The sequence below is a fragment of the Sus scrofa genome, chromosome 1 (genome assembly GCF_054392235.1).
Source record: "Sus scrofa isolate SSC_HxYL_T2T_F1_AM1 chromosome 1, Sscrofa_HxYL_maternal_Yorkshire_Landrace_v2.0, whole genome shotgun sequence".
Taxonomy (NCBI): domain Eukaryota; kingdom Metazoa; phylum Chordata; class Mammalia; order Artiodactyla; family Suidae; genus Sus; species Sus scrofa.
This window is the reverse complement of record NC_139383.1, coordinates 12,510,617-12,529,332: the sequence shown is the minus strand read 5'-3', so window position 1 is coordinate 12,529,332 and position 18,716 is coordinate 12,510,617. Positions and strand designations below refer to the sequence as shown.

At 38.5% G+C, this 18,716-nt stretch overlaps 1 protein-coding gene across 1 annotated transcript in view; it reads right to left on the bottom strand.

The window, feature by feature from the left end:
- Positions 1 to 18,716, bottom strand: part of IPCEF1 (interaction protein for cytohesin exchange factors 1) — a 162,160-nt gene that overhangs the window by 102,470 nt on the left and 40,974 nt on the right. The window contains 2 exon segments of the mRNA NM_001445178.1: positions 8,452 to 8,542; positions 9,235 to 9,278. The gene's annotated coding sequence lies outside the window, so the exon portion shown is untranslated.

The following is an 18,716-nucleotide window of genomic DNA, read 5'->3' as shown; positions in this document are numbered from 1 at the left end:
GAAGGAAGGAATTATTAATTAGAAGGGGCACAAGAGAAGACTCTGGGGTCCCATCAATACCCTATTTCTGGCCTCAAGTAGTGGTTACAAGAATTTCTACTTGTAGAAATCATCAAACTATTCAGATTAGCTTTGTGCCCTCTTCTCTATGAATATTGTATTTTGGGGGGGGGGGTTGGCCTTTTCTAGGGCAACTCTTGCGGCATATGGAGGTTCCCAGGATAGGGGTCGAATTGGAGCTGTAGCCTCTGGCCTACACCAGAGCCACAGCAACACGGGATCCAAGCCACATCTGTGACCTACACCACAGCTCACGGCAACGCCAGATCCTTAACCCACTGAGCAAGGCCAGGGATCGAACTGCAACCTCATGGTTCCTAGTCAGATTCATTAACCACCGTGCCACGATGGGAACTCCCTGAATATTGTATTCAATATAATGTATATCATATTTTGAAATAAAATTTATTTTATAAAGTAAGATTTGGAGTTCCTGCTGTGGCACAATGGGTTAAGGATCTGGCATTGTCTCCTTGGCAGCTGAGGTCGCTGCTGAGGCACATGTTTGATCCCTGGCCCAGGAACTTCCATATGCTGCAGGTGCAGCCAAAAAAAAAAAAGGATATGAAATGTTAAAATTTAAAAGATGGAAACAGATATCCAAGCAAACAGAAACCAAAAGAAAGCATCGTGATTATTTTAATATCTGTAAAATATAAAATTCATGGTAAAATATATACTTATATATTGATATCAGAAAATATAACTTTTATAAACATTTCAATATATTGCCTTAAGTGACCACAAGTCATAGAACTGGAAAAAGAAATATGTAACTTATAGTTGAAGATTATAGCGCAGATCCCTCATATATCAATAGCTTAAGCAGACAATAAGTAAACAGAAATATTGATGACCCAAAAGACACAAATTAGTAAATTCAGATACATATAACTCTATACTTGAGAAACAGAGAATAAACACTCATTTTCATCACATATTGTCTATTGACAAAAGTAGTGTATTACAAAGGCAGCCTTGATAAATTTCACAGAATCAGTTTTAACAGAGATTATATTCTCTGATATAATGCATTAATTACAGAAATGAATAATGAAAACATAGCTTTAAAAAGTCTACGTGTCCGGAAACTAAATCTTGCACTACTAAAAAAAAATTGATTCTGAGGAAAATCAAATAGGATATATTTCAAATGTATCACCATTGAAAACACTACATATCAAAAGTTCTAGGAAACACAACTAAAGCATTTTTCAAAGGAAAATTTTTATCTTAAGTGCATTTATCAAAACATAAGAAGGAATGAAAACAAATAAACTAAGAGCTTAACTGGTGAAACTAGAAAAAGAGCAAAATGACGAAACCAAGGAAGAAATATTAAAAATAAAGGCATAAATCAACAAACTAGAAAAATACAGAGATTTAAACATAAAGCTGGTTCTCTGAAATAAATAAAATTAATAAAATTTAAAATTAATCAATTAAAATTAATTAATTTAAAAAATTAAATAAACAAAATCAATAAAATACAACTTCAGCAAGACTGATAAAGGGGGGAAAACTAGATATAAATGAAAAATTCTGAGTTATAGCTTTTAACCTGCCAATTATTTAGCCTAAAATTGTTAACATCAAAAAATTTCATCATGGCTCAGTGGAAATGAATCTGACTCATATTCATGAGGATACAGGTTCGACCCCTGGCCTTGCTCAGAGGGTTAAGGATCTGGCGTTGCCATGAGGTGTGGTGTAGGTCGCAGACACAGCTCAGATACCACGTTACTGTGGCTGTGATGCAGGCTGGCAGCTACAGCTCCGATTCAACCCCTAGCCTGGGAACCTCCATATACCACAGGTGTGGTCCTAAAAAAAAAATTCATTTGCATACAGGCAAATAGCTAAGAAAAATATCATATAGAGAGATTATGCAATTATCCATTTTGTAACCTGCCTTTTCTGAAAGAAATAAAATATTCTTTACCAAAGTCTAATTTATTTTTTGGCAGATTGATCAGTGAGAGTAAGAATCTAATTGAAAATGAAATAAATTATCCATAAAATCAGATAAAATTATTCTCCCCATAATTTTTCCAGACAAAATTACCTAACATTAAAGACTAATTATAACACATACAGAAATTATACACACACAAAACTCATCAAACAAATTGAAAAATTACTGTCAGATTTCAGATCTGCTGCTTTCTTCCAGCTATTAATCTTAGGCTCTTTTAAAACAGACCCCCATTTCTCAAAGCTCAATAGAAGGATATTTTATTGGCTATTTATTAATTTTTGTCTGACTAGCTCCTTTTTCTTTGAGGAATGCCTCTTCTCTCCCTTGTGGGCACTGTCAATCATACGGCCCCACATCCACAAAACAGGAGCCAGCTCCTGGCGTAGGTTTGCCAATCATTCATTCATTCGTCGAGTATGTATTGGCTGACTAGGTGCCAGGCACAATTTTATAGCCTGAAGATACAATACTGAACACAACAGATTAAAAACCTCCTGCAACCAAGGGGTCTACATTTCATGGGGAGAGACAATGAACAGGATAAGTAAGTAAAATAAACGGTATATTAGAGATAATATGGAGATAAATGGAGAAAAATAAAATGTAGGAGAGAGTGTTATAAAGAGTTGTGATTTTTAAATAGAAATGGTCTCACTACATAGTTGACATTTGAGTTAAGACCTGAAAAAAATGAAGAAGCAGCCTATGACTGTCACAGAGTGGAGCAGCCCAGGTTTAGAGAATGGCCAAGGGGAGGCCCCAGACTGGGATAGGCGATGTGTCTGGCAGGTGTAACGCGTGGCTCAGAGGCCAGCATGGCTGAGGCTGAAGGAGCCGTAGAAAGAGGGTGGCAGTAGATGAGGTCAGAGGGTCGTGGGAGGTCAGATCACGTAGCTCTAGATGGTCTTTTAGGCAATGTTTGAAGATCAACCCTAGCTTTCTTTGAAGTGGAACAGGCAAGCTTTATAAGATTTTGATCTGACAAACACATTAACAGCTCTGGCTCTAGCATTTAAAATGACCGAACAAGGAGTTCCTGCTGTGGTGTAGTGGGTTAAGATTCCGACTGCAGTGGCTCAGGTTGCTGCCGAGTTATAGGTTCCACCCCAGCACAGTGGGTTAAAAGATCTGGTATGCCTGCACCTGCAGAGGAGGTCGCAGCTGCAGCTTGGATTCAATCCCTGGCCAGGGAACTTCCATAGAAATAAACAGATAGATAAATAGATTGATTGAACAAGGATATACATTGAGAAACCAGTTAAGAGGCTCCCGCAGTCATCCAAAGATGTAAGAATGTCTTGAGCCAGAGCCGTTATCAGTAGAGGTGATTAGAGAAGTAGAGGGTTCGATGCCTGGCCAAGAACTTCAGCATGCCATGGGCGTGGCCCAAAAAATTAAATTAAATTTTTTAAAAAAGAAGTAGGTGGACCAAAGTACTTGTCTTCTTTGACACAGTGACCAATTCAGAAAGGAGTACATGAACCAAATCAGGCTCATGGGAAAATTCTGCCTGGAGAATTAGGACAAAGTTTCATCCTTTTCTCTGGGATTTTAGTCATAAATGCAGTACAAACCTGGAATTAGCTGTGGCCATGTTGGTTACTTGGTGGAGAGACTAGAGAATGAAACTGAACCAGTGAGAAGAAGAGCCCAGACAGAGGGGGAAAAAGGAAAACTTCCCATCCCACAAAATGCTGAATCAGACATATTTGAAAAACTGCACGCTTGAATATGTCTTGTGAAATTTTAGAATTTCGAAAGTATACAAAGAATTATAAAAATTTATGGACAGGTTAAATAGGTATTATCCACAAAGAAACAAGAGTAAGAGTGACAAATTTCTCATGTGCAACATGAGATGTACAAGGATGTTGGCGAAATGCCTTGGAAGTTCTAGATGAAAATTAATTCTCTACATAAAATTCAATATCCAGTCAAACACACAATCAATTGTGAGGTCAAAATACATGCTGAGACATGATTATTCCCCATGTATCCTGTATAAAGATAGTTCTTGGTAAAATACTCCAACAAAGTGAAAAGGAGATTTAAGAAGAAAAACATGAGACTAAGATTCAGGGAAAGCTGATCATATTTTTTAAAAAAGAACTTATGAAAGACCATCTACTAAAACTGTCCTTAGTTTCATATTTCTAGCTCAATATCCCATGAACGGATTTTGCAATCAAGCCTCCCTGTATTTAGACTTACTTTTAATTTCAAGTTACAGTTTAATTGAGAAGAAAAAGAAATACTAGCTACTACTACTAATACAAATAAGAATCTATACATTTGAGGGCTTTTTTTTCCTATTGTTGATGATATCTATATCCTAACTAATTCCTCCTCAGTAATTCTTGTTTTATTTATTCTTATCTAAAGTTACCAATTACCAAAAAAGTGAAATTAATTTTAAAAGGTTAAAATTGCTTATCTACATATTAAAATGTAAAGAATTATAAATGTGAACGATATAGGAAGGAAATTTCTCCTTGTTTCATATGGGGGCCTCATATGAGAATTACCAGCAAAATTTATCAAAGAAGAAATTACTGGTGCTCACTCTATCTAGTTTTCCCCTCCTGCCAAGGCCCCCAGGAACACCTCCAGCGCCCTGTGGTTAGGAGAGGCCATATGGCTAGTGCTGGGCAGTAGGCTCTGGGTGGAGGTGTTGCAAGGCCTTCAGTCTGGAGAAGAGTATGCATCCTCCATACTTCATTCCTGCCACAGCAAACCCTGATGCCCCTGTTGCCATGGTGATGCCACAGGATGGTGGTGCTTTACTTGAGTGACTGTGTGGCGTGGAGGAGCCCTTCCCTTCTCATGTCAATCAGCTTTGAACGTAGGGTGTAAATAAGAAAAATGGTGCCTGTGTTAAGCCATGGAGATTTCAGGGTTAATTTGCTACCCCAGCGTAGCCTCGCCTAGCCTCATAAGGGTTACTTTTGCCTCACAAATCATTAACAGGAGTCTTTTCAAATTTTATTGCAGTTACGTTTAAATTTTTCTCTTGTTAAGTTGAATTGACATAGACCCAGGGTAGTTCACGTCTTTCTTAAACACTGTAGTGGAGGTGATTTTATTGGGAAAGACATTGATGTTTCTACTGAGGACAATAAACTAAGGGAAAATGAAATGTCTGACAGCGAGAAAACTCTTGCTCCCTGGATAAGCGTATTTCTCTCCTCCCCTTTTCCTCACTGTCTGCAAACAGTAAAGGCAGAAAATTTTCTGGAAAAATGCCCCTTTAATTTGTGCAAATAACCTCAAAATTGTCCAAAATTCAGCTAATACATTTCAGTTTTGAAATAAGATTCTGTCCCTTAGAAATCAATTTTTATGTATATTTTTAATCAAAATTGAAAAAAGCACAAATATTATTAATGAGGTAAAATAATGGCCCAAATGTGAAGCTTTCCTGTCAATAATTTGAAAACCTTACAGATCTGTCTCAAAGAATAATCTTTGTTCTATATATATATAGAGAGAGATAGATATAAAATATATATGGAAGTAATTCTCCAGCTAGCCAATTCTTTTTTTGTAATCTGGTTGTCCCCACTCCTGTTCACATTGGTATATTTTGTGCAAAAAAAAATTACGAGCCTTCAAAAAGAAAGCATGTGGTCATCTACTCCTTTGCTACCAGAACACAAGATTTTAACGTAGAGTTTATTTTAAAACAAGCCAAGAAATCCTTGGAGTCCAAGTTGTTTTTCCATTAGAAGTTTGAGACTTGGCCCCACATATTTCTGTTCTGGAAAAACTCCACTGACACTCTGAATCACCTGGCAACATAAATTAACATTAAGTAGGTCTTAGACCATAACACTCCTAGGCGCCCCAAGGGAAAAAAAAAAAAAAAAAGAACAGGAAAAAAATATAGTATAGCCTTGTGTTCAATGTGTATTCAAATAAAACTTCACGATATTCACTTTCCAATAGGAATATGTCAAAATAATTAGATGAGCATTCTGTACTTAAGAACTCTGTGAAGACTGTTGGCGAAAATGTAAAATGATATAGTCACTGTGGAAAACAGTATGGCAATTCCTCAAAAAAATAAATATGGAATTACCATATGATCCGTCAACTTGACTTCTGGGCATGTATCCCAAAGAACTGAAATCAGGGCCTCAAAAGAAATATGTGTACATCCATTTTCAAGGAAGCCTTATTCACAATAGGTAAAACATGGACACAACCCATCAACAGAGGAATGGATAGGCAAAATGTGGAATATTATTCAGTCTTAAAGAAGGAAGGGAAGGAAATTCTATAATATGCTACAACATAAACAAACTGTGAGGACATTACGCTAAGTGAAACAAGCCATACTGTATGATTCCACTTATATGAAATATTTAGGGTACTAAAAATCATATAACGGTAGCTGCCAAGGGCAGGTGAGAGGGAAGAAAGGAGTATTATTGTTTAATGAGCATACAATTTCAGTTCTACAAGATGAAAGGAATAGTAGGGAATGATGGTGGTGATGGTTGTACAATAATATGAATGTATTTAACACCACTGAACTGTAAGCTTAAAATGGTTCAGGTGGTAAATTTTATGGCTATGTGTGTTTTGCTACAATATAAAGGTAAAAATTATTAAATCTATGAAGAACTCAAAATAATCATGGGGCCAGAAATCTATGCATATGTGAATGAGAATTAATTATGAATTACTTACTCCCACTACACACACTTGGACTATATACTATATATCTATAATATATCAAAATGACTATATTAGCAATTTATTCCCACTACACACACTTGGACTCTATGCTATATATCTATAACATATCAAAGTGACTACATCTATATCAAAGTGACTATATTAGCAATAGCCCTTTACTGTTGATTAATGACAATGATAAAGATTAAAATTATTAATATGCTTTTGCATTAAATTGGAGGACATTTTATTATCCTAGTAGCTGGTTCAAGACTTTATTTTAGGTAAATGTCTTGCTTGGCTAGAAAGTATCAAAATAAGGCTCTTTGTAATGAAATCTGAGATCCAGAGCTATTTGAATGTATGCAGGTCCGCCTGCATGAAGCAATGCGAGGAAATTGGGAAATGGAGCCTGGGGAGTGAGGAAAGCCGTCTTACAGAGGTGATGTCTATTGCTTCTATAATGTTGGTACAACTAAGAAGCAAAAAAGCATTTGAGCTTTATCTTCATGTCGGCTTCAGGTGGAACAGAGATAGTATATCAGGATTCTTGAAGAAATAAGTTGCTGGAAATTCTTAGAAATCACAATCAGATGCACGCCACTCTTAGGGGATTATTGAAAAATATAGAAAACTCTCTAAGAGGCACAAATGCCCCAGCTGATGACAATATCATTCATCCATCACCATCAAAACTGATATTTATTGAGTGCCAAACTGTGTACCAAATATGGTTCTAAGAACTGTATTCATATCAAAGCATTAAAATCTCATAGCAGCTTTATTAGATACTATTACCATCTCCATTCAACAAATGAAGAAAGTGAGGCAAAGATTAAGTAACATGACCAAAGTGACATAGCTAGTAAGTGTAAGAGACAAGAATCAAACCCAGGCCACCTAAATTCAGAGACTGCCCTCTTTACCACTAACTCTGTCTCTGTGAAGACTCAAAGACTCTAATTTGGTCATGGGTTGCATAGCTGAGAATCATCTTACATAAGAAATACCAAGTTTTGTATGTTATAAAAGACCATGGAGTTTATTTAATTCAGTGTTTACTAGTTCAGGGTTCCCTTACAACACACCGTTTTCTGATAAATAAATAAGGCTCTTTCTAGATAGATATCCGTCTTGATGGGGGAATCCTAAACTAAGGATCAGAAATGTTTTACTAGAAAATTACTTGACAACTTTCGATGGTAAAAATCTACCCAATTTTGTCAATTCCTTAGTATAACCAGTTTCGTAAACCGTCCATGAAAAGTGCAAGGATGAAAAGGGCTACCTTAAATTTCTCAATGAAACGTCAAATGTTAGGGTTGATAAAGCATTCTTTACCATAGAAGGCAACCTAGGAATCTTATTGGCTGAGTTATATAATCCACCACATCAGTAAATGAAAATCTTTAGTACACACATGTTGGAACAATAGTAATTTATATATTTGAAAACATCTGAACACCGAAGAAGGCAACAAAAGTAATTTTTGTGCTTCAGTAAGTTGGACAACCAGGACACTGGGTTTTAACAACTACAGAAAGAAAAAGAGAAGGCCAGTGGTCCTCAGAAAGGATGACGGTGATTCAACAGGTTACGAGTCAGCTGCAAGATAATTGAAAGTGGTCAAAGGACACACTGGGGCGAAAAGTGGTTATTATTACTATTGTTTTTTGGCTCATACATAAATAGGAGTGCTTAAATTAATATATTAATGTTTTCTGAAAAATTACCAGAATTTCAGTTATATCCATGGAATCACAAAAGGATGAATTCTTGAGTGATAACTGTGAAAAGAATGCTTCCCTTGTATTCTGCAGCAAGCTGGGAAAAAAAAAAAAAAAGAGTTAAACTAAACAAGATATGGGTGTCCCAGTCAGGAACTAAGACATAATCTTTTTAAATCATTTTATAAATAGGAAATTAAAGGAATACTGAGAATAATTACACACCTATTTATAGAACTTCAGTCTTACCTAGACTAAGAGGGGTGAATTTTAAAGATGAAAGCATCTTAAGACTGTTTTACTTTCACATGATATTTATTAAATGTAACTAGCTTATTATAGTCATTAGTAAATTTAGGTTCATAAATGCCTCATTTCTAGAACTTTCAATTTATATGTGGGCATCCAAACCCATAGTTTCTTATAAAATAGATTCTTCACATAATTAGAGTTCTATGGTATGTTGATAGTTATGGTATGTTCCTGACCACTAGGGGTCAAAACAGACAGTTCTGTAAATAAACTAACTGCTTTACTGAGCAGCTCTCCCACTAAAAGGTAATCTCCATTAATAATCCACTTTCGAGGGAAATCTGAAGGACTAAATATAGTTGGTTATTTATTAATGCTATTACCTTCTCTCTGCATTAATCCAAGCTTAGGGATAAATACACCTAAGCTAATATAATTTGGTTCACAAATTAGAATAACAAAGTAGAGTCCAGGCCCTTTAGATCATAAATATCATTCAAAGAAAGAATTAGTTTTGAAGAGTTCTCAATTACATACCAAAAAGCTGTGAGTTTCCTCGTTCTGGTTCTGTTGCTCCTGAGCTGTACGAGAAAAAGACAAGAAAGAGGTCATCAGACTTCTGCGTGAATTTCGTTGCCTGGGAGGAGGTCAGAAACCTACCCCATCAACCCCAGGAAGAGGTAACAATATAGTAACTTGTGAATGGCAATAATTACCTAGTGTCTCTCCTGGACAATGAGACAGAAAGTTCTAGCTCATAGAAAATAAGGAAACCTCGGTAGTAAGCTAGTAGGAAATCATCAAACTGAGATCCCCCCAAATTGAACATTTGCTAAAAGATAAAATGAAAATGATATTCCAATCTCTTAAACACTCCTAAAGATACATTTTTTACTTTACCTTTTTATTTTTTATTTTTTTGTTGAAGTATCGTTGATTTACAATGTTTCAGGTGTCCAGCAAAGTGATTCACATGTATATTATACATATATTCTTCTACAGATTCTTTTCCATTTTAAGTTATTACAAGATATTGACTATAGTTCCCTAAGTAGGTCCCTGTTGTTTATCTCTTTTATATACTTTGCTTTGCTTGTAAATACCCTGAGAGATGTGCACTTGGATTTAGAACTTTTGTTCGTTTTCCTGGAATATTGCCGGAGGAAAATATTTCATATTAGTAATAGTAATCCCACGTATTCCCTAAACACAAATGTTTTAAAATAAAGATTCTTTGTTTAAGAAACTGTTTCTTTGAAAGCAGTTTTATATTTACAATAAAACTGAGAGTACAGAGACGTCACAGAGGTGTTCCATATACTTGCTACCAACACACATGCAAAGCTTCCTACACTATCAACATCACTGACCACAATGGTACTTTTTTTTGGGGGGGAGCTGCATCCATGGCATATGGAAGTTCCCCAGCCACTGATGCAATCCAAGCTGCAGCTGCAATCTACACCACAGCTGTGGCAATGCAGATCCTTAAGCCACTGCTCCTGGCCAGAGATCAAATCTTGCCTCCCCAGTGACCCAAGCCACTGCAGAGAAAATGTTGTATCCTTCACCGGCTCCACCACAGCAGGAACTCCCACAATGTACACTTTTCATCAAGGGTGAACCTACACTTACAGGTTATAATTACCCAAAGTTCATAGCTTACCTTAGGGTTGGCTCTTGTTGTTGTACAGTCTATGAGTATGAACAGATGACACCTCTATCATTATACTATCATACATACTGTTTTCATTTCTCTAAAATCCTTAATGCTCTGAGTATGCATCTCTCCACACTCACCCCACCCCTGGCCATCAGTAATCTTTTTTAATTGGCTCTGTAATTTTGCCTTTTCCTATTGGCCTCTTTCATCTAGTAATTATGAATTAAAATTTCCTCCATATCTTATCGTGGCTTGATAGCTAATTTCTTTTAGCACTAAATAATATTCCGTTGTTTGAATATACCACAGCTTGTTTATCCTTTTACCTGTGGAAGGACGCCTTGATTGATTCCAAGTTTTGGCAATTTTATGAATAAAGCTGCTATAAATGTCCATGTGCAGATTTTTGTGTGAACATAAATTTTCAGCTCTTTGGGTAAATAGTAAGCATGATTGCTGCACTGTACAGCAAGCCTATTGTTTAGCTGGTTTTGATGTTACTGTTTTTAACAACCCACTAAACTGTTGTCCCAATTAGCTGTACCCTTGTATATTCCTACCAGCAATGTATGAGGCTCTTCCTCTGGCATTGCTGCAGCTCGGATGGACTTGATCCCTGGCCAAGGAACTCCCAAATACCACTAGTGGGGAAAAAAACATAGTAGTTAACAATGAACACCTTCATAGCCTTCATCTAGATTCCCAAAATATTACCATTTTGCCACAATCACTTTAATCTCTCTTCTGTATATATACACACTTTACCAAACCATTTGGAAATTGCTTGTAGACAAAAAGATGTTTCAGCCTTATCTAGTTTAGCATGTACCTCCTAAGAACAAATATCTTATCATAATGACATAATAATGACCACACTTAGGAAATTTTGAATGATAGAGTATAATTATGTAATATGCAGTTCAAATTCCCCCAATTGTCCCAGTAATGTTCTCTTCAGGATGGAGAGCTATTCTATTTTATTTTAAATCCAGGATCTGGACCCAATCAAAGATCATCATTGCATTATCATATTATATAGTTCCTTTTGTTATTAGTGATCGACACTTCTATAGAGTCCAGTCCAATTGTTTTGCATAATATCCTCAAAGAGGATTTGTCTAACTGTTCCCTCACAATTAGACTCAGGTTAAACGTTTTTGGTGGAAGTACAAATGTGAAATTGAATTGCTTTATTTTTATACTTTAGAAAAACAAGAAAGGTTGGATTAATTTTTTTTTTATCTCAGTAACATTTAAAGATTGCTTCTTATAAAGCAAATTTTTGTTACAGTTGCAATTTATAAAATGCTTTGACTTACTTAGATTAATTTATTCAGTTTGCACAACAACCCCATGAGTTAGGCATTTTTAATCATCTTTTTTGGGGGGGTGGAAATTTATCCAAGTTTATATAACCAATAAGACTATTTCTGTGGCCAAGATAAGATATAGAAATACTATAAACTTCACACTACATTAAGAAGACCTCTATTTTCACGTCAAATACATCGAGACATCTTTTTTTTTTTTTTTTCCCTCTTCTACAACCTGTGTTCCACATTGTTCACACTTTGCGGCTTAAAGTTCTAGTTTTGTTATATTAAATTACAAGGTAATGTGATATTGTTTTAAACATTTTCCGACTATAACGATTTGAAATGATAATAGTTGACCGGAAACAATGTAAAGTAGATGGATGTTAGCCGTGTTGGATGCCGAGTCATTGGCTTCTGTTCATGTTTGTCTTTGCATTTAGTGTACCTAACAAGCCAGCTCTTTCTTTCCCTCTAAAACAAGATTTTATGTTATTTCTTTCTACTTCCCAAAGCAGTGAAAACAGCACTGTTTCACATTGTAGTAATCAGCATCTGTTCAAGAACTTCTTGGTTTGTTTTTTTTTTTGTTTTGTTTTGTTTTTTGTTTTTGTCTTTTTTGCCATTTCCGTGGCACATGGAGGTTCCCAGGCTAGGGGTCTAATCAGAGCTGTAGCCACCAGCCTACGCCAGAGCCACAGCAACTCAGGATCCAAGCCGTGTCTGCGACCTACACCACAGCTCACGGCAACGCCGGATTCTTAACCCACCGAGCAAGGCCAGGGATCGAACCCGCAACCTCATTGTTCCTCGTCAGATTCATTAACCACTGCCCCACACGGGAAATCCTGGTATTTTAAATTACTTTTTATATTTTTCTCTTTTATTGTTGGACCTCCAAATCCTGGTGTTGTTTAGTTGAGGGCCAAGTCAAGAAAAGCTGGGCTATTGGTGTATATAACTTGTTCACAGCCAGCAAAATGAATCTCTAAGTAGGCATTCCAGCCAGAAAGGGCACAAACAGGTTTTTCCATCCTATGAGTCAAGAGCACTCATGGAGGTAAAAGCCAGACAACTTTTATAGTAATATTGAAATTTAAAAAGCATTACCACCCATGTCTAGGTAAATGTGACTGCAGATGCTTATCTGGGTGGTATTCAGTTTCAGATGTACTAACTAAATCATTTTGAGTTTAGGAAGGTCTTGAGGAAACTTGGTGATGTTTTCTGTGATAAACACCACTTTACCACCTCCAGAAAGCCTCATGCTGAGATAACAGATCAAGATCCACTTACTCTTCCATCTATGCACAATTTGTCTAACACTCAATGACTTGAATATCTCATTTCAAAGGAAAAGAGTTATTTCAAATGAATAATGAATGTGACATTATTGCCCTTGTCCAGTGCTCGATTTCATAAGGAAGCAGAAAATACCCCAAGAAGGAACAAAATTCTTTGTTCCATGTTCACAGAATTCTACAGGTGTAACATCATTTTCTTTTGAATTGGCATATAATGCACATTCTCAAAAGAAAAATCTATATCTTAGCCCTAAGAAAAACATTCTTATTCATTTGAATTCGTTTTCTAGGCCAAATACAGTAGAGAAAGCTGCATTTGATAACTACGCTTTGAAGACATACATTGTAGCTAGACAGAGTGATGAAAAATGTTTCAGTGAAGTCTTTAATAGAACATGTATCATTCATTTTTCCCCACCAATCCTCAACAGACTCCTATTGTCTTCAAATAACAATGAGAGGCTGCCTGCAGTTAATTTAATCATTGTAATTTCCTAAGAAATAAAGACTGATGTCTATTGAAAATTATTCCAATTATGTCTTTGAAAGTGAGTTCAAAACTGTTAAAATTACTACTTTCAATACTACATTAACCTCTACCAAGTATTATTAGTTATTCTCAAAAACTTCTTAGAGCAAAAAAATGACATTAGTGCCTAACTTTTTTTTATTCGGTAAAAAAAAAAAAATGGAAATTTTTGCTGCCACGATTATTTTGTAAAACTTTGCTCAAGTTCAATCTACTTAAGGTTTATTGATCTAACCCTTTTCAGTTACATCCTGAGAAGCAGCTTCTCTGATTAGAAACAAAAACAGGGCCAGAAGTAAAGTCACTACACAACCACGTGAAAATAAGTAGAAGGTAAGCAGAGAGAAGGGAATCTCACAAAAGACAACGATGAAAATAACAATAGCCCACATTTGTTAAGCTCCGCTTATCACTAAGTGTTTGCTGGCATGTGCTAAATGCAGTACGTGTATCAAGCATCTAGTTTTCACAACTCTGGGAAGCTGGTGCTTTCTTTATTCCCATTTTACAGATGAACATGATGACGGCCCTCAAGTTCACAGCTCTGGCTGGAGCGCTCTGCTGTGTGGACACTGCCCACCCCGCCTGTGCCCAACCGCCTCTAGCCCCGCCCTTCACAGACACCTGTTTCCCATCCGTATTACTATGAGGAGGCTCCACAGCGACCTCTGCTTCCCTTTGACCATATTTCTCTCCCTCTGGAACCCACAGACACCCTCGCAGAGGAATTGTGTGGGAAGAGGCAGAGAACAGAGAGAACTGGGTCAGTGCCCTCTGTACCTAGAGCCCCGCCTCCTCCCATGCGGCCCGACTTCCCTCATCTCCGGTTCAGAGGTCGTCCAGCCCCTTCTCAAAGACTTCCACCCATCAGGCAAGTCTGGCCTGTCTAAACCACAAAGGCAGATAAGTTTAGCCCCTCTTGCCCCAGCCTCTTGCACCCCAAGCAGGGCACCTCGTCAGGCCTCTGACTCCACTGGGCTGATCACCAAGAGCCTCTGCCAGCCAGGAGAGTCCCGGCTGTGACACGTACCTGCATAATCGCCATGGGGTGGCTGCTGCCTGACTCCCAGGTGTGCTGTCGGTCCCTCATCCTGACACAGTTCAAGAGACTCTTCCGAATCATCAGCTACACGAAGGAGGTAAAGTTTATGCCTCAAACACGTCTATGCTTTGGCTCTTAATATGCTGTGAATTCTATGTACATTTGATGAGAACGAAAGGAGGCCGGGGGAGAAAGGAAAGACCAACGGGAGGAGAGCAGTTTGGCTGGTGCGTTACTGCAGGGACCTTGATCAGCCAGAGGGCAGCAGGGGGGGCCCGCTCGGCGGCTGGGGAAGGAGCAGCGGCAGAAGAGGGTGTGAAGAAGGCAGGCAAACACCCGGGCCCTTCCCAGCTTCATCATTCCCTGTTCTGCTTCTCCCGGAGGCCGCTGTCCCTTCTTTTCCCCATGTTTGCCCACCTGGAAGCTCCATCACACTCCCCAGAAACGCCCATGTGTATGGGTTTCATTCGTGTCAACTTCCTGCACCTACAGGGACTCTACTTCTGTACCTCCCCTGACCCTGAACGAAATATGTATTCCACATAAAACGGTGATTCTTTTTTTTTTTCCTTTTTAGGGCCACACCCATGGCATATGGAGGTGCCCAGGCTAGGGGTCGAATGGGAGCTGGAGCAACTGGCCTACACCACAGCCACAGCAATGCCAGATCTGAGCTGCATCAACGACCTACACTACAGCTCACAGCACCACTGGATCCTCAACCCACTGAGCAAGGCCAGGGATCGAACTTGCGTCCTCACAGATACTAGTCAGATTCGTTTCCACTGAGCCATGATGGGAACTCCCAAAGTGGTGATTCTTGAATATCAGCGTCAGTGCTTTTGAGTTAAGAGGAAGGACTGGTAAAGTAGAAGAAGCTTCCAGGGCCCTCCTACCCACCTCCCACCCACCTCCTGATAGCAGGAGAGAGGGACGGATGGGATGCGGATGCCAATGCAAATTATACGAGAAGTTTTCCCCTTCCCTTTCCTACTAGTCTAAAGTCACTGCCTTTCTACTTGTTTCATCCTTCTGGCATGGCGCAGACTCCTGATACATCACCCCCACCACGAGCATATTTTTAAACCCAGAGTTGATAGGCACGTGGTGCCTCCTCTTGAGTGCTGGACCCTTGCTCACCACGTCCTGACTCCAAGGTTGGCACTCAGCTAATAACTACAGCATCTATTCCACTTTTTAGAAGTTGAAGTTTTGGATATTAAAAAATACATATTTGCCTTGTTTTCAACTTTAAAATGCAAAAGAAAAAAGTCACTAAAAGAAAAATCACCCCAAATCCAGAGATACCCGCCTCTTAGCTTGGGTATTCCTGCTCCATTCTACTCATTTGGAAAATCTGTAATGAAACCGGGGGTGTTCTATATATACAGCTTTGTATCTACAAAGCCTAAGCTTAGAGCTCTGCACAAAGGGAGATTACAGCTCTTATTTGAGCTCCTTGACAAGTCACATGTAGGTCCTTGAATCACAGTGGAGGCCCTGACATTCCACTTACTCTATCAGGCATGTGTGAGATTTTGGACAGCACCCTAATGAGCAGTAATGGTCTGGAGAGAATGCTTTTATCTCCGCTGCTGAGCAGGAGGTCCTAGGGCGCAGAATCACATGTAAGTCCACATGTACATTTTCCCTGTTTGAAACAAGCACATAAGGCTCAGAAGCTTTGAGAGCAAAACCAGGAAGTTCCTGTTGTGGCTCAGTGGTAACAACCCCAACTAGTGTCCATGAGGATGCGGGTTCGATCCCTGGCCTCGCTCAGGGGGTTAAGGATTCAGCATTGCCGTGAGCTGTGGTGTAGGTCACAGACTTGGCTCACATCCCGCTTTGCTGTGACTGTGGCGTAAGCTGGCAGCTGCAGCTCTGATTCAACCCCTAGCCTGGGGACTTCCATATGACACAGGAGTGACTCTAAAAAGCAAAAAAAAAAAAAGAGAGAGAGAGAAAGAGAGAGATTAAAACCAGTAACTTATAAGGCTCAATGTTGCCATCTCAAATATTTCATTGTTTAATGTTCTTGGGTTCTTTTAGGAAAAAAAAAAAAAAAGCTACATAAATGACAGAAAGCAAAGATTGCTCAAGTCAAAATTTATCTGGAAACAAAGGATTTGGAATCATCTGGCTCAGATTTATAGAACCATAAAAATATTCTTAGAAAAAAATCTGACAACATATTAGAAAATACATTGCAATGATATTTCATATACATACCACCTTGATTTAACAATTTCTCTAATCATCCCCAAAATGTCTCTGAAGAGTTGGTTTGTAGGGAACACCTTAACAAGAACAAACTAAATTTAAGGCAACAGCTGAACTTCAACTTCCCAAACACTTCCTAAGTTATTATCATCAATTACATCTTCTCCAATCAAGAGGACATTTTCATTTGTTTATGCCAGAAACAGCCTTGCATAGTTCATTCAACTGAAAAAATGATGCAGACCCAAAGAAAGCAAGAGAAATAAATAGCAACCTTCCTTTAAAGCAGGAAGACCTGTTAAAGATCTCTTCTCTTTTCAGTAGAAAATGAGTAATTCCTATCAAGGTCGCCAGCATCAGCATCTCACAAACACACACACGTGTAATCAAAGGAAGAAAGGACGCCAGTGTTTCTGTCTATTGCAGGATTCAACCCCAGAAGCTCTCAGCAAACACTGCTATTTCCTTCGTAGGAAGATCGTGAATCATTCATGCCTTAAAATGCTATTGTCAGTGGTTTGCATCCTAAGACTTGAACAATCCGTCCGTCCATGAGTGCTTCATGAACTGGATACCTGTGCGATGCCCAACAGCAGTCAGGGTTGGCGCAGGTGGGAGAAGACACGAGGGAGAATGCGGAGAGCCTGGCGGAGGTGGGCAAGTCCACACTTACTGGTTTCACCTTGAACTGCAGCCCATACTTGCCTTCAGAGAAAGAGCTCCAAATTCTTTTGAAAATTGTGAATCTATGCTATTCTAATGTATTTTTCCAAAATTCAGGGATTCTATTCTGAATAATTTATAAAATTCATAGTTGGATTATGACACTAAACAACGAAAAGCCAATTCTCGAACTGTTATAAATCTATTAAAGCCAATGCAGATGGATTACTGCTTCTGGTCTTCTACCTCACTGCCCATTTTCTAAGCCACCATGCATGGGGAGGGCATTCAACCCACTAAAATTGCTGGTGTTTTGGGCTCCCTCCCAGAAGGAAAGGACAGCTCCTTTGCATTTCTGTTAAAAAGTAAAAGGCAGATTTGGCCTCTCTGTGGAGAAAATGCAAAGCAGAGAATACCTTAGGTTAAACATGAGAGCGTTCCTGTTGCTTTTCTTCAACTGAGTCTCCGAAAATATTTATTTTCAACTTATTTGAACATAGGTATTGAGGAAAGGGGCTTGCTTTTTTGAAACAAGCAAAGTGGATACTCCCTGCAAAATACAAAGTCAAAAACTTAAATATGGTCCTTCCCACAGGCTTTGAAGTGGCAGACACTTCAGGCCTTTGCCACTTACTCTTCTCTTGGATAAAATCAACATTCCCCTTCTATAGGTAATAAAATAAGAAGTCCTGTATTCAGAAATGATAGCTTTTATTGTTGCAATCTAGAAGTGGGGACGTTGCCTTGCTACCTGACCCCTGGCAAGAAGGCCACAAATTAACTATTCTAAACCCAACATAATCATCTTTGTTCAGTTTAGCTTCTCATTTACCCTGTTTATAGTCAATATATCTATAAAATAGCTTAGATCAGTCAATTATCAAAACATCTGTTTTCTAGTCAGTTATCTTGGGGCATTCACCAGAAAATTATATCCATCAGTCAAAATACTCCATGTGTGGGGTCGTAAGAGTTTTATAGTGGACATGAGCATGTGGTTCTATCAGGTTTGGATATTCCGGGTTAAAATCACGGAAGCTGGGGTTCCTGTTGCGGCTCATCGGGCTAAGAACTGGACTAGTATGCATGAGGATGCAAGTTCAATCCCTGGTCCCACTCAGTGGGTTAAGGATCCAGCATTGCTGCAATCTGCAGTGCACATCACAGATGCAGCTCCGATCTGGCGATGCTGTGGCTGGGGTGTAGGCCGGCAGCTGCACCTCTGATTCAACCCCTACCCCGGGAACTTCCATATGCTGCAGGTAGGGCCCTTAAAAATTGTTTT